This window comes from Canis lupus, chromosome 1 (assembly GCF_011100685.1).
Source record: "Canis lupus familiaris isolate Mischka breed German Shepherd chromosome 1, alternate assembly UU_Cfam_GSD_1.0, whole genome shotgun sequence".
NCBI lineage: Eukaryota > Metazoa > Chordata > Mammalia > Carnivora > Canidae > Canis > Canis lupus.
In genome coordinates, this window is record NC_049222.1 from 82,692,562 (window position 1) to 82,709,487 (window position 16,926).

The following is a 16,926-nucleotide window of genomic DNA, read 5'->3' on the forward strand; positions in this document are numbered from 1 at the left end:
CAGAATAAGTGGGTGGATCAAAATGTTTTCGATTTTTAAAATCTCTAGGACTTGTTTTTAAATTGTCCTTCAGAAAGGAATACCAATTTATACTACTGCTAGCAGTGTATGACTATTTTATCAACACTAATATAGTTGTTTAATTTCTCTTTGCTAGTCTGATAGTTATAACTGCTGTTTAAATTTGTGTTCTTTTGATTATGGTGGTGGTGTATCAGTTTGCTAGGACAACCACAACAAAGAACCACAAACTAGGTGGCTGAAACAACAAAAGTTTATTTTCTCATAATTATGAAGGCCGAAATTCTGACACTAAGGTGTCAGCAGAGCTGGTTTCTTCAAAGGCTTCTCTCCTTGTCTTGCGGATGGCTGTATTCTGCCTCTCTTCGTATAGTTTTTCCCTCTGTGTGTGTCTTTTCATGTTTTGTCATAATAACAGCAGTCTTCATTGGATTAGGGCTTACTTTAATGACCTCATTTTAACTTAATTACCTCTTAAAGACCAAATCTCCAAATAGTCGTATTTGGAGATATTGAGGATTAGGAGTTCAACATATGAATTTGGAGATGACTCAATTCAGCCCATAACAGTGAATATTTTTTCATAAATTTAGTATCCAATTGAATTTTTCTCTTGGAAAATTTCATCTTTATGTCCTCCTTTCCTTTTTCTTTCCTTTCTCTCTCCTTTTTCCTTTCTCTCTTCTTTCTTTCTTTCTTTCTTTCTTTCTTTCTTTCTTTCTTCCTTTTTGTTTTTGCTATTTTGTTTTATTTTATTTTATTTTTTTAATTTTTATTTATTTATGATAGTCACAGAGAGAGAGAGAGAGGCAGAGACATAGGCAGAGGGAGAAGCAGGCTCCATGCATCGGGAGCCTGATGTGGGATTCGATCCCGGGTCTCCAGGATCGCGCCCTGGGCCAAAGGCAGGCGCCAAACCGCTGCGCCACCCAGGGATCCCTATTTTGTTTTAAAGTAAGCTCTACCCCCAAATGTGGGGCTTGAATCATGATCCTGAGATCAAGAGTCACATACTCTACTGACTGAGCCAGCCAGGCACTCCCTTTGCCTTTTTAATTGTATCATCTCATTGAGACTTTTGCTTATTGCTTTACAAGAATTTATTATATGTTAGACTACTTGTCATAAACTTTGCATATTATTAAAGAGGACCATTTAGGTGACACAAACAAACTTTATTTAGCACTTCATAAACTAGAGCCTTCTTTTAGAGAACTGCAGAATGAAGCAGAAGGCAGGAAGTGTTTATGGGATAAAGAATAAAGAGCAAGGAGAGAGAAAAAAAAATCTAATTGGCTAGGGCCATATAGTCAACCTTGTTTAGAGTGAGAAGGAACAAAATGTAAATAAAGAGGACAAAGTTGGCTTGGCATTCGGGAATTGGCTGCCTGGATGTACTGTTTCTGGTTCACCCAAGCATTTATAGGCAACTGAAAGGTTTTTACTTTTCGTTTGCTGACAAGGTATTCTTGGCAGGGGCCACTTCCTCTATCTTGGGCCAAGAAAGTTACTTCCATAATGTATTTTTCCCAGTTTATCAGTGGTTATTTAATTTAGAGGTGATAAGGGATTTTGTTCCATTCAGAAGTTTTATGTAGTCAAATGAAATAATGTTTTCCTTTATAGTTTTCTACACGAGGGTCTCAAAAAGTTTTATGAATATCTAAATAACTAATATACACTAAGAAATTTTGCTTATAATTTATAGATAAATTTTACCTATAATTTACATTACTTTTGTGGTATGTTTTTTACATGTAAACACTTACCTTTTTTTTTACATTTAAATATTTAATCCATATAGAATTCATTTAGGGTATGTTATGAAGTATGGAGCTAACATTATTTTTCCTAAATATTTAACCAGTTACCTAAATTCTGGTTGCCCATATTTTGGGTAAATATTAAGTATTTCAAAAATAAAATAGAAGTAAAATTACTGTCCCTTATGAGCCTTTGGTAATGTTTTTCGTGTGAACTTCTGTGGTGGTTCAATGAACATTTTTTACTGAAAATTCTTGAAAAGTACATTTGATTATTGATTTGTCAAAATTTGTCAACTTGTAGGTTGATTTCACCCTTAGGGTAAATGAATCATGTTTGCTTTAACACCCATATGTAATTTTTGGGCTTTGCTCTTCGAATAGGGAAAAGAAAAAGATTTAGCTACCTATCACCAAGTTCTATATTACTCAGAGCACTCTGTAGCCTACAAATATTTTATTTTACAGATTCTCTTTAGCTTTTTAGAAAAGAAAGGACATTTTAAGTATCAAAGTACTGGATACGTTTTGTAACATTCAACAAGATAGTAAAAGCTGACTTTTGTCTGTCAGTGAGGATGTATATACATTTCACAAGATGGGAAAGCAGCTTATTCTGTTCCTTCCCTCACCCCTGGTGACTCCTTAGAAACCATCACAATCCAGAAAACGTTTCCGTAGTCAACTGCTATTACCTTTGATTCAAAGGTAAATCATGCTTTGGAATCTGTACCACCTTGTGCCCAGTGCAAGGTAGGAAGGAAAATGTGAAAATATAGTTCTAATCAGGTAAATGTCGCTGTACACTGACTTGGCCAGGTTTGAGCAAAAACAAGCCTTTGATCAATTGTTTCAGAAACAAAAATATCCTATCTCAATAAACTCCTTGCCATTCCACATGGGAGAGTTTAGCCATAGTATCTCACTGACTCATTTCTATGGATTTCGTGCAACTCTGTTAGAGCTAATGCTATTCTTTTTTTTTTTTTTTTTATTTGAGAGAGAGAGCGTGTGTGCATGAGCATGAGCAGGGGAGGGGCAGAGAGAGAAGCAGGGAGTCAGGTGTGGGACTCCAGGATGATGGCCTGAGCCAAAGGCAAATGCTTAACTGACTAAGCCACCCAGCTGCCCTGAGTTTTACGATTCTTTTTTTTTTTTTTTTTTTTTAATTCATGAGAGACACAGAGAGAGAGAGAGGCAGAGAAAGAAGCAGGCTCCAAGTAGAGACCCCAACGTGGGACTCGATCCAGGGCCTCCAGGATCGTGCCCTGGGCCAAAGGCAGGCGCTAAACTGCTGCGCCACCCAGGGATCCCAAGTTTTACAATTCTTGGAAGAGTTGTGAATACCCATCTCATGGAGACATGAAAAAAAATCAGTAGCATTATTCGTTCCTTTCTTGTTGCAAATGTGCAAGGAATACCCTATTTTGCAGAGACAAATCTAATGATTCTTTTATTCATTAAGTTCTTTTGGGGGGCACCTAGCTGGCTGAGTCGATAGAGCATGTGATTATTGATCTCAGGGTTGTGAGTTCAAGCCCCATGTTTGGTATGGAGCCTACTTGAGAGAGAGAGAGAGAGACAGAAACAGAAACAGAGACAGAGAGATGTTCTTGAAACTGGTAATTGTGACTTGGAAAGAGGAAAATTTGGTAGCTAGAGGCCAGAGGGCGGTGGTGATGGTGGAAACTTATTTTTCACTTTATATAATTTGTACACTTCCAATTTTTAACCATATGTATGTATCACATATTCAAGGGAATTTGTTCTTTTTTTAAGATTTTATTTATTTATCCATGAGAGACACAGAGACAGAGGCAGAGACACAGGCAGAGGGAGAAGCAGGATCCCTACAGGGAGCTTGATGTGGGACTCGATCCCAGGACCCTGGGATCACGACCTGAGCCAAAGGCAGACACTCAACCACTGAGCCACTCAGGTGCTCCTTGAGTTTGTTCTTTTAAGCATTATTTCTAAACAGTAATTTTTGTCTTAGGACTCAATTACATTTGGAATAAATGCAGGTGAGAACATCTGGACCACTGCTCCAGAGAAAAACAAATGATTTACATTTTAAACAATTTATTTTTTGTTTCATTCATTCATTCATTCATTCATTCATTCATTCATTCAAATATTTAAGTAACAACTCTATGCCAGGCATCAGCCAATAATTCTGGTAAGTAAGATGGTGGAGATCATGACAGACTAGAAGGGATTATGCACAAAGAATGTAAAGAGATTGCTGGAGTTAGGCAGATTCAGAAGGAATCCACAAAACAGTCACACATGTTTGAGTAACATGAGATTTCTCATAATCTTGCTGGGTTGCAATAAGTTGCTGGGAAAATACACTGCGAAGAAAGCTAAGGTGCATGAAAAAGGGTGAGGATGCATTTTGTTGAACATCTATACCACTTTGACTTTGACCACTGCAGATACAGCCTTGTCCATCCACATGCTACTTTTGCTGTCTCTATAAATGATAACCTCTGCCTTAGAGTTTGAGGAGGGAGCCGAGGGAGGGTTCCTTTTATTTTACTTATAGTTCCTAAGGCAAAGAATTTTATAAACATCATAGTGGTAGAAGATAAACAGAGGCATAATAAACATTTTCAGGATTTACTTGAGCAAAAATCAATTCGAATCAGGCAGCATCCAATCTTGCAGATGGAGAGCTCTGAGGAGCAGTATGAAATGGGAGACTTTTATAGGCAGAAGGGAGAAGGAACAAGAAGTTACACTGGACAAAAAAGCAGGTTGGTTATAGAAAGGGCACTTTCCTTTGGGGGATGGCAGGGGTCTATCAGGCAGATGACCTGACCAGTGCTGATCAGGTGCTTCCTAATTGACTGGTTTAAGATCCCAGTTCTTCGAGAGCCAGAATTATAATTAAATGAAGTCTTGGGGGCAGCCCGGGTGGCTCAGCGGTTTAGTGCTGCTTTCAGCCCAGGGCCTAATATCCTGGAGACCTGGGATCGAGTCCCATGTTGGGCTCCCTGCATGGAGCCTGCTTCTCCCTCAGCCTATGTCTTTCTCTCTGTGTGTGTGTGTGTGTGTGTGTGCCTCATGAATAAATAAATCTTTAATAATATATATATTAAAAAAATGAAGTTTTTTTTGTTTTGTGACTTGGGTTTAGCGTAATGACTTCATTTGGGGCCAGTTGGCTTGCTGTTTAACAATAGATAACTGAAAATGATTCCAAAATAATTTCTTACTCCATTGTTTAGATTTAAGGCATGTTAAAGGACAAATTCATGACCACATGTGGTTCCTACCTTCTTGATTGCTAAGTATCACAAAAGGGGCGTTCTCATTCTCCTCAAAACTAAAAAGTCTTAATAATGTCTACATTACAATGTAAACAAACAGAAAGGAAGCCGTGCAAGGACTCTTTCAGTTAAATATGAGGTTGGCTGAGATGGCTCTAATCCCCTTATTGCCAGGATGCAGGAGAGCAAATTTGGGAATGGAACTCAAAACATTGAATAACAATAATTTGAGGGCAGAGACTAGGAAATCATAATGAAAAGACAGGAAATCCAAAGGGTTTCTGTTTTGTTTTGCTTATTTTGAGGAAGGTGGAGAGAAATATTTTAACACAATATTAAATCACTCTTGGTATCTATTCACTTTACTCATTAACTATTGAGTTTATCTTCTACTATGTGTTTTCAAAACCAAGACACATTTCCATTTCATTAAAAAATGCTCAATCTGTGGGTGCCTGGACAGCTCAGTCGGTTGAGCGTCTGCCTTCGGCTCAGGTCATGATCCCGGGGTCCTAGGATGGAGTTCCACATTGGGCTCCCTGCTCAGCGGGGAGCCTACTTCTCCCTCTGTCTCTCCCCTCTGCTTGTGCTCTCTCTCTTAAATAAATTAAAAAAAAATCTTTGGGAAAAAGAATGCTCAATCTTCTAAGCAAAGCCCAAAGGTTATGAATGAAATTTGACCACTTCTTTTTCACATTTTTAATAAAACTTCTTGAGAAATTTAGAGTGATTAAGTAAACTTTTTAGAATACAAATTTTACTTCAAGAGTTTTTGATATTATGATACAGCTTATTTTTAAGATAACAGAATTAATATAAATTTCTTATTTATCCCACTTATGAAAGGAAGCAAATTTAATTTCCCTATATAAGTTTACATTTTGGTACTGATGAATTATATTATGTATATTGCTAGAGGAATCAGAACAGTCTGGTGTATATGGAAACCAAATGAGATTTAAAAAAAGACCAAGTTCTTAACTAAGCAATTAATATTAATGTTGTATTAATTGTATATTTCAAGTCAGAGCTTTCCTAACTATAAAGGAAAGCATTAAAATTGGCATACTGATTTATAAGACAGATTTGTTACAATAGTTAGTATCCAATTTCCTTCAGAAAGAAATCTAACTTTCTTCACTGTTTCGTCATGTTAAAGGCAAGATAATAGGCTCAAAATGGAGTCACTTCACCATGTCACCGAACCAAGACTTAATTTATTTATGGTTTTGGTTCTCCCAGAAATGGTACCTTAAACCAGCTAATCAGGAATTGCCTTAGTCAGCACTAATTAGATCATCTGTGTAATAGATACCAGCCATCCCTGAAAGGAAAATAACCTTGTAGTAACCAACTTGCTTTTTTTGCCCAGTGTAACTTCTTTGTTCTTGCTCTATTGTGCCTATAAAATTCCTTGTGTTTTGTACAGCTCCTCAGAGCTCTTTTCTGTCTACTAGATTGGATGCTGCCTGATTCATGAATTATTGAATAAAGCCAATAAGACCTCTAAAAGTTACTGTGCTGAATTTTTTTTTAAATGCCTGATGACAACTTACCTTGTGACATTATCTGGCAACATACAGAGCAAATAATTTTGAGGACTCACACAGAACTCCACAGCAATGCAAAAAAATCTCATAGAATGTTTACTTTCATTTAGTACATGTTTAAATATATTCTTCATTCAGCATATTTTTAGGACTATAGTTATGAAAAACATCAAAGTTTTAAGAATTGACTTTGATAGGAAACACATGCAGAGTGAAACATTTATTTGTAACCTCATTTTACTCCCTCTTCCCCCCACCTCCAACCATCAACACAACCCGTTTCTTGTGTACAAAGTTGTGCAGCACATATATAAGCATTGTGTATATATCAGAAACCTTGGGTACACAGGATTCTGGGGGTGTGCTTAAACTTTATATTTGCCTCCTCTTGCCCATTTAAAATTTACTGGACAGAGTTCACTTTCCCGTTCTAGGATGAACACTCAGCAGGTGCATGAGGCTCAGCCACATGCCTCTAACTGGGGCATGTTCTCAATTCAGTGATTTGGTTGTTCAGCCACATGCATGACCCAAACTACAAAATTAGTTTAAGGCTTCTTACTGCCATACCTCTTCCCTTTGGAAGCAGTGGTTTCTGAGAGCCAGAATAGCCCTCTTCATAAATAAAAAATAAACCTCTTCATAAATCCTCACTCTTCTCCATATCCTACTATTAAACATGATTTGGATAAGGGATCCAAGTTTTGCATAATTATTTGTTAGCAATTTCAGAATACACTACCCCAGGGGCCTGGGTAAGTACGGTTGATTGGGCAGCTGACTCTTGGTTTCTGCTTGGGTCATGATCTCGGGGTTTTGGGAATGGAGCCCCACATCTGACTCCACACTTAGTGCGGAGTCTGCTTCAGGATTCTCTCTCTCCCTCTGCCCCTCCCCCAGCTTGCACTCTCTCTCTGTCTCTGTCTCTCTCTCTCTCTCTCTCATAAATGGAGAGATCTGAAAAAAAGAATATGCCACCCCAAAAGTATGCGTCTTTGGCACATACATTATTTTGAACTAAAGGTCATTGAAAGCCAGCAGATACAGGAAAAGCTTAAAAACAGGACACAGGTTTCCTTTTGTAAGGGAAATTTATATTTATAAAAAAATTTCCATTTGTAAAAATGTGTCTCTCTTCTCTGTTAGGAAGAGGAGGAATCTTAACAACTCTTATTAATAGGAAATCATCTATATAAAAAACCTTACTAAACAACATTAGTTTAGGCTCACTAAAAAAACCAGAGACCTAATCATAGGACCATAGAATGCTTCCCCTCTCTCCACACCTTACCACCACATTACTAAAGGTCCATTTACAGCAGTTTCTTTTAGTCTTCTTTTAGCGTATCATGTCTGACTTTCAACAAAAAATTACAAGGTATACCAAAGGGCAAAAAACACAGTTTGAAGAGACAGAGCAGGTATTAAAAACAGACCCAGATATGGCAGGGATGTTGGAACTATCAGAAAGTGAATTTCAAACAACTAAGATCAATCTATAAGGACTCTAATGGAAAAAGAGACAGCATGCAAGAAAAGGTGTGCAATATAATTAGAGAGATGAGACTTCTAAGAAAGAATTAAGCAGAAATGCTGGCGCTAAAAAAATACATATTTAAAATAAAAAATATATAAATATATGTATTTATACTTATATAGTTTATATATAAATATATGTATTTATATGTGGCAGAAATGAATGCCTTTCATGGGCTGAGGAAAAACTCTCTGAGCTTGAGAATATGTCTATACAAATCACCAGGGCTAAAAAGCAAAAAGAAAAGAGGATGGAAAAAATAAGAACATAATATCCAGTAATAACGGGGCAACCACAAAAGATGTAACATATGCATCATGGGATTACCAGAGGAGAAGAAAGAGAGGAATAGAAGAAATATTTGAAGCAGTAATGATTGGGAAGTTCCCCAAATTAATGTCAGACACCAAACCACAGGAAGCTCAGAGAACACTAGGCAAGATATATGTCAAGAGAACTATGCCTAAGCATATCATATTCAAACTGGAAAAAATCAAAGACGAAAAAAAAATTAAAAGAAGCCAGAGATAAAAACATCTTACCTCTAGAGAAGCAAAGGTAAGACCTACATCCAACTTCTCTTCAGAAACCACACAAGCTAGAAGAGAGTAGAGTGAAGTATTTAAAGTGTCAAAAGGAAAAAAAAAACCACCAACCAGAATTCTGTATCCTGTGAATTATCCTTCAAAGGTGTAGGAGAAAAAAAAAAAAGATTCTCAGACAAATAAATATTGAAGAGATTTGTTGTCACTAGCTAGATCTGTCTTGAAAGAAATATTACAAGAAGTTCTTTAAAGAGAAGGGAAATAATAAGGCCAGAAACTTGGATATACATTAAAAAAGAAAAAGCATTAGAAGAAAAATAAATAAAGGTAAGTAAAGACTTTAATTTTTCTTATTCTTTTTAGTTTTCTAAGATTTTATTTTTAAGTAATCTCTACACCCAATGTGGGGCTCTAATTCATGACCCTGAGATCAAGAGATGCATGCTGAGCCAGCCAGGTGCCCCTTATTTTTCTTATTCTTAATTGATCAAATGAATAATTGTTTCAAAATATAATAGCAACAATGTATTTGATTATACATATATACATATATGTGAAATTATTGTCAAAAACCAACCTCCTATATTTTGTCTAGAAGAACCCTACTTTATTTTTTTATTTTTAATTAAAAAAAATTTTTTTAATCAGAGTTCAGTTTGCCAACATATAGCATAACACCCAGTGCTCATCCCACCAAGTGCCCCCTCAGTGCCCATCACCCAGTCACCCCAACCCCCCACCCACCTCCCTTTCCACTACCCCTTGTTCGTTTCCCAGAGTTAGGTGTCTCTCATAAGAACCCCACTTTAAATATAAAGACACATATCAGGGGGCACCTGGGTGGCTCAGTAGGTTAAGCATCTGCCTTTGGCTTGGGTCACAATCCTGGAGTCCCATGTCAGGCCCCCTGTTTGGTGAGGAGTCTTCTCCTTCTGCCTCTCCTTCACTCATGCTCTCTCTCTCTCTCTCTCTCTCAAATGAATAAATAGATAAAATCTTATTAAAAATAAATATAAAGAAGCATATCAATTAATAGTAAAAGAATATAGAAAAAATACCATGCTAATACTAAGCAAATGAGAGCAGGAATAGCTATATTAATTTCAGACAAAGCAGACTCTAGAGCAAGGAAAATTATCAGGAGGAAAGACAAGTATTACATAATGATAAAGGGGTCATTTATCCAAGAGGATATAACAATCCTTAATGCATAGTACCTCACAAAAAAGCATCAAAATACGCAAGGCAAAAACTGATAAAACTTTAAGGAGATATGAATGGATCTACTATGCTTGGAGACTTCAACAGTCATCTATCAGAGATGGCTCCAGCAGGCAGAAAATCAGTAAGGACATCATAGCTGGACTCAACAGCACCATCAATCAACCGGATTTAACTGGCATCTACTTCAGCCAACAAAAACAGAATGCACATTCCTCTCAAACTCACATGGAGTGGTATTCTGGTCAAAAAACACACCTTCGCAAATTTAGAAGAAAAGGCTCCTTGCTGTATGATTCCAACTACACGACATCTGGAAATGGCAACACCATGGAAATAGTAAGATGATCAGAGGTCACTGGGGGTCAGAGGAAGGGAGGGATGAATAGCAGAGCAGAGGGGACTTTTGGGTCAGTGAAAGTATCCTGTATGATACTACAGTGATGCAAATATATCATTTTACACTTGTCAAACATGCACAGAATGTACAACATCCAGAATGAACCCTCATGTAAACTATGAACTTTGTGCAAAAATGACGTTGATGTAGGTTCGTCGATTGTAACAGATGTGCCATTCCGGTGAGGGATGTTGATAGCGGAGGAAGCTGTGTGTGGGTACTCTCTGTACTTTCTGCTTATTTTTGCTGTGAACCTAATACTGCTCTAAAAAGAAAGTCTATTGAAAAGCAAAAACAATATTGGCAAGACAGAGCTCACTGGCTTAACTCCTAGGCCGTATTCCAGGAGAACAAAACACCCCAATTTAAGAACTTAAAACAAATTCATTATTGCTCATGATTCTGTGGGTCGGCTGGGGCTCAGTGTGGCATTTCTTCTTCCGGGAGCTCATTTTGGGGGGATTGTCCAAGACACTTCAGGCCTCTCTCCATCTGGCTCTGTGTCCGGCAGGGTAGCTGGACTCCTTGCTCAATGCCAGGCTTCCAGGAGAGTACTGACAGCAGATGAAGTTCTCTGAGGTTCCACAGTGTCGCTTTTGCCTGATTCTATTAGGCAAAATCATAGGTCCAGGTCTCCAGGAGGAGAAATGAGTTCCATCTTTCAAGAGAAGGCGTGGCAATGGATTTGTGGGCATTTTAAACCTGCCACACTAAATTTTATTCAACTGGTGACAACTTGTCAATCTAAACCATTCTCCGTTTACTTCCCCCCCTTCAAAACATAGCTATAGTCCATACCGAAAACAACTCAGCAGATTAGAAAACTTTTTTGTACAGCTGTGTTATTTTGTATATTGGGCAGAATAAAATGGAAGAGCCTGAAAATGTATGTCTCAATTGTGAAAAAGGAAAAAGGAAACATCAGTAATTGCAGAGATAAACCGAAACGATTAAGTATGTAATTCCTTTCGGTCATACCAGGACTTTTGCCATGGTTGTCATGTGGCAGGGGTCTCATAAGGATGAGAAAACACAGGATAGGAGGTCTCGTGGCAGCTGAAGAATGGCTAATTTTATGGACAAGAACATCCTGCCTTACAAGGAAAAGTTTTCAGAGAAGAAGTGGAAATTGATCTCCAGAATCTGAAACATACTTACTAATTATTGGCAAAATATTCCAGGGCCCTAGGAAGTGTTTCTTATCCTCTTCTCAGAAATTTTTGACATATTTGTTCTATACCATCATTGTACCAAATATGTAATCTTAAATATTTTGTCGATGGGAAAGAAGTCTGAATTCTTTCACTGTATAATCCTGGCTTCTCTTCTCCACCTTATACTTCTTAATGAAACATATATTTAGAGGAAGCTTCAAAAATTAGAGCTTCTCAAATTAAAATGATGTTATCCAATACTTCTATGACTGAGGAGCCATTGCAATGGTCTTGCAGGAAGACCTCAAGGAACCAAGACTAAGTGCATGAAGCAGTGTGTAAGCCAAACTCTTCTACTGAGTATAGAATTTTCCAGTGCATAGTGCAGTTCTTTAATTTTTTTTGTTTGCATTTTTTAAAAAAGATTTATCTATTTGTGAGGGACATAGAGAGAGAGGTAGAGACATCAGCAGAAGGAGAGACAGGCTCCCTTCGAGAAGCCAGATGCAGGACTTGCCAGGATCATGACCTGAGACAAAGGCAGGCACTTAACCCTTGAGTCCCCAGGTGCCCCTTTTGTTTGCATTTCTAATGGCAAACATTAGCAGTGTAGAAAACCACAGTGGTAACATGCCACCTTGCGGAAGCATGAGGAATGGAACTATTGCCGTGGCCTTAATTCAAGCCTGTTTTCACTCTAATTTTTGGTTTTTTATTTTTTTTCCTCACAGGAAGGATTTAATGCCATATTTTTGTTTTTCCCAATTGCAGAAGGAATACTTACTCACTGAGAAAAATACAGGAAAAGTATAAAGAATAGTGGATACTCAGATGATAGCGGATTGTATGAAAAGCATCAGTAAGCATCCCAATCTTGATTTGGAGTATACCCTCTTGAAGCAGCATAGTTGAGTGAAGGAGTATATTTTTTTAAATCTTATATTTCAGGTCAGCTGTTCACTTCTAGGCCTGGCCTGCCATTAGGGTCTAACTTTTAGAAATATTATTCATGTCCCATTTGGCTAGATGATAAAATTATGTTTATGTTCCAAAGAGGTATAAAAATTATTTGTTAGTACTATTGATAACTGTCCATTTCCACCTGAGGGGTGTATTTTATTTTATTATATTATTTTATTTTGGAGAGAGAAGGGCAGAGGGAGAGGGAGAGAAAGAGTCTTGAGCAGACTCCCTGATGAGCATGGAGCCTGTAAAAAGCGGGGTTGGGGGGTGGGGAGGGTGGGCTTAAGTTCATGGCCCTGAGATCATGACCTGAGCCAAAACCAAGAGTCTGATGCTCAGCCGACTGCGCCACCCAGGCACCTGGACAGGTGTATTTATTAATCAAGTAAATAAACATTTCATTATGGATTATTTATGGAATAGATGGGCCTAGAAGACCAGGAGATGAGTTAACTCTCCCAGAAAGGGTGAGCTTAGATCCCCCATTGAAGACTGAATTCTGGACTGGCTGGCTCTCTGGTATTTCATAGATTTTTCACATTTTTTCTTAGTTTACCAAGTCCCAGCTCAGGTCTCAGTTTCCCTTTTTGCAAGATGATAGACCAGATTGGTAATTTGCAAACAGTGCGCTTCAAGAGGTTTCAAAGTGTTTGATCCAAATTTCATTATAAGTATATATTTTATCAATTTCATTTCCACAATATTATTGTAAAAAAATTCTGAATTGATTATGTTACAAAAGCATATACAGGGATATGACCCAAAGTTAGAACGTGTTTGAAGCTGTCAGCATGTTAATGTGCCCTCATTGAGAGACCATACAAAGGACGAATTTTTCCAAATTCGAACTACACAATACATTGGAGGCAATCGCTTTTGTTTCTTTTTCATATAGGGATTCCGTGTAAGATTTTATATGTGTATTTTCAAAGGTGGATTCTGAAGGGTGGAAGTCTCTCATATTCATGAGAGACACGGAGAGAGAGGCAGAGGGAGAAGCAGGCTCCCTGCGGGGAGCCCGATGCAGGACTCGATCCCGGGACCCGGGATCACGCCCTGAGCCAAAGGCAGATGCTCAACCACTGAGCCACCCCAGTGCCCCTGGGGTTCCCCTTTTACCTATAACTGAGCTGTGCCACCTCACATAGAATCTTCCTGCTCTGGTGTGCACACTGCAGATTCCTGCCTCAGGAATGAGACTAATGGAGCCTGCCCCAGCTCGACACCGTTCCTCCCTCTGCCCTGTTTAGCCAATTCACACCCAGACAGAGGGTCCAGCTCAAGCCTTACCTCTGGAAAGTACCACCCAGTTTGCCTGATTCGTGGGGCTCCCCCACCTCGCCAGTCCACTGTAGCACTGGTCATACTAGGAAGCCTGTTGGTGCAAAGACCCAGAAGTGTGCTAGAGGAAATGCAAACGTTCAGGAGAGCTCCTGGATAGGGTAGGGAGGCAGAAGCAGGGGAGCGGTGTAGGGCGGAATAATGGTTTTGTTTAGACTTACCCTAGGGTACTAAGAAGCATGGAAGGGCCCCGGGTATGGCTTGATCAGATTGGCATTTGAGAAAGGTCACTGCGCTTCAAATAGCTGACTGGGGCCGACTGGGTCAAATCTAAGGCTTGGGAGAGCAGAAAAGAGGCTGCTTCTAGAGGGCAGGTGAGAGGTGGTGACCTGGGGTCACCTGGTGCAAGGGAGAAATATGAGTCGGGAGACACTCGGCGACCGCTTAGATATTGTGGCTGTGAACTTGGATGTCAGACTTAAAAGTCAGCAATTTTTAGATGCATTTTGAAAAAAGAGACTTTATTTTTAGAGCAGCTTGAGGTTTACAAAAAATTGAATGGAAAGTACAGAGTTCCCATATAATGGCCCTCTCTCCACCCTCTCCCCGTCCCCCAGTTTCTCCTATTATTAATGTCTTGCATTAGCGTGGGGTCTTTTTTTTTTATTATGGATAAGCCAATATCAAGAAGTCATTATTAACAAAAGTTCATAATTTACCTTAGGGCTCACTCTTTGTGCTGCACTGTCTTCTGCATTCTGACACATACGTCATGTCACGTATCCATCATTACAGAATTAGAAGAGTTTCCCTGCCCTAAAAATCCTCTGGGCTCCACTTATTCTTCACTCCCTTCCTCCTAACCCTTGGCAACCACTGGTCTTTTTACTGTCTCTAGAGTTTAGCCCCCACCAAAATGACATATAATTGGAATCAGGTCATATGTAGCCTTTTCACGTTGGCTTCTTTCACTTAGTATATAATCATTTAAAGGTCCTCCACGTCTTTTCATGGCTTGATCCTTTCTTTTTATTGCTGAATAACATCACCTTACAAGGATGGATCACAAGTTATTTATGTACTTACCTACTGAAGGACATCTTAGTTGCTTCCAAGTTTTGGCAAGCCGGGTGCAGGTTTTTGTGTGAACATAAGTTTCTAATTCCTTAGGGTAAGTACCAAGGAGTGTGACTCTGGATCATATGGTAGTTTTGTAAGAAACTGCCATGCTGTCTTCCAAAATGACTGTATCATCTAATATCCCCCCGCGCATGCGTGAGAACTCCTGTTGCTCTCCGTCCTCCCCAGCATTTGGCATTGTCAGTGTTCTGGATTGGTGCCATTATTACAACTATGTAGTGGTATCTTATTGTTTTTGTTTTTTAAGTGTTATTCATTTAAGTAATCTCTACACCCAACATGGGGCTCAAACTCACAACCCTGAGATCAAAAGTCACATGCTCCATGGCCTGAGCTAGCCAGGCACCCTAGTATCTTGTTGTTTTAATTTGTAATTTGCTGATGACACATGATGTGGAACATCTTTCCTACCCTTATTAGTCATCTTGATATCTTCTTTGGTGGGGTGTCTGTTCATATCTTTTGGCCACAATTTAACTGGGTTGTTTTCTTATTGTCAAATTTTAAGAGTTCTTTAGATTCTTTTTTATTGTTTACTTAGGGTGGGCCTGCTCTCTCCCCATGATATCTCCTTAATTCTAAATCTCACTTGTGATCTTTCTTCCTGCAGAGAAACAACTCAACATCAGAGAAGCAGGCTCTTTGCCCGGCAGTGAAGAAAGGATGTTGTTAGAGCAGACAGGGAAATACAAAACATATTCTGAATACTTGAATACTTGGTTAAAGGCACCAAGTTTGATAAAGACACACACACATGCACACCACACTCTTTCAACTGCAGATTTACACAGACAGTGGGAAATGTGAATGCTGGGTAGTGTATTTTTGTAGTCAAATGGGAAAAGCAATGTATTCTTCAGGCTATAGAAGAATCACCTGAGTTGTTGCAAGCATATTCTTCTGCCATTGAAGTGGAGTGTAGGTGTGGTGTCTAAAGATGATGTTTCTCCTGATTGGATGGGGGCCCTAAATGTGGCCATGATCCACCGGGTGGAAGCCAGTGGTACAGGAAGTGAAAAGATTCACCTGAGGCAGAATAAAGGAAATAGAAGTTTACTGAATATGCTACAAGGGAGCAATGAGCAGGACAGTACAGGAGAGGCTGTTTGCAAGGAGGTGGTAAGTGGGGGCTGACTTAAAGGGTGAAGGTGAGGGGGTATGGTGACGTATGGAATATTCCTTTTTTTGATAACTGTGCCTGGCTGTAAGAAAGTAGTCCACTGGACAGTGAGGGCTTATGGATATTTTGAGGTGGTCAACCTGAGGGGCCAGTCTGTATTCCGTCAGGTGGTCCCTGCGGGTCCTTTCTGCGTTCCATTGCTCAAGCCTGTTAGTCTGAAAGCAGCCTTTACACAGAGATCTGATTGAACTAGTACAGTACTTGAGGGATAAAACCCAGAATGGTAGATTGAATGGAACCCTTTAAAGGCTATTTTATTTTAACGGGATGTAGGAGCCATTGAGGGTTATTGAGCAGGAGTGGAAAAGGATCAGGCTTCTGGCTTCCATAGCCTAAGCTGATGACACAGTAATTATGCAGTTCCTGAAACGTCAACAGGGTTAAAGAACAAATTGGAGCCTAAATGCTCCATCTTAGGAATTCTTCAAATTGCTCCCCTTACTCTCTTTATAAATTGGGGTTCTTTCCCCCAAAAGTTGATGTGAGGATGATATGAGATAGTATGTAAAGTACCTAGCATTATTTCATTTAATTTTTAAAACCACCCTTCCTCATTTATGACTCCTTTGATTACTTTGTTTCATTTAATTCCCATACCTCCTTGGAACTCTGGGGTGTGAAGGACTAGCACCCGGGGCTGCTTTATCAGGCTCTCACCTCCAGGCTTTTCTGATTTGGTGTATCACTGATGACAATCATGATGGTAAAAACTTCTGTGACAGGACAGGCAACTCGTTAAGTGTTGCACATGCATCATCTCACTTGAATCCCATGAAATTATTAATATTCCCATTTAGTTGATACGAACATTGAGATTCAGTGTACTTTGCCCAAGGTCACGCAGCAATTAAAAGAGGCAAGGCCTGCATTCAAACCCTGACTTATCTAGTGCTAGC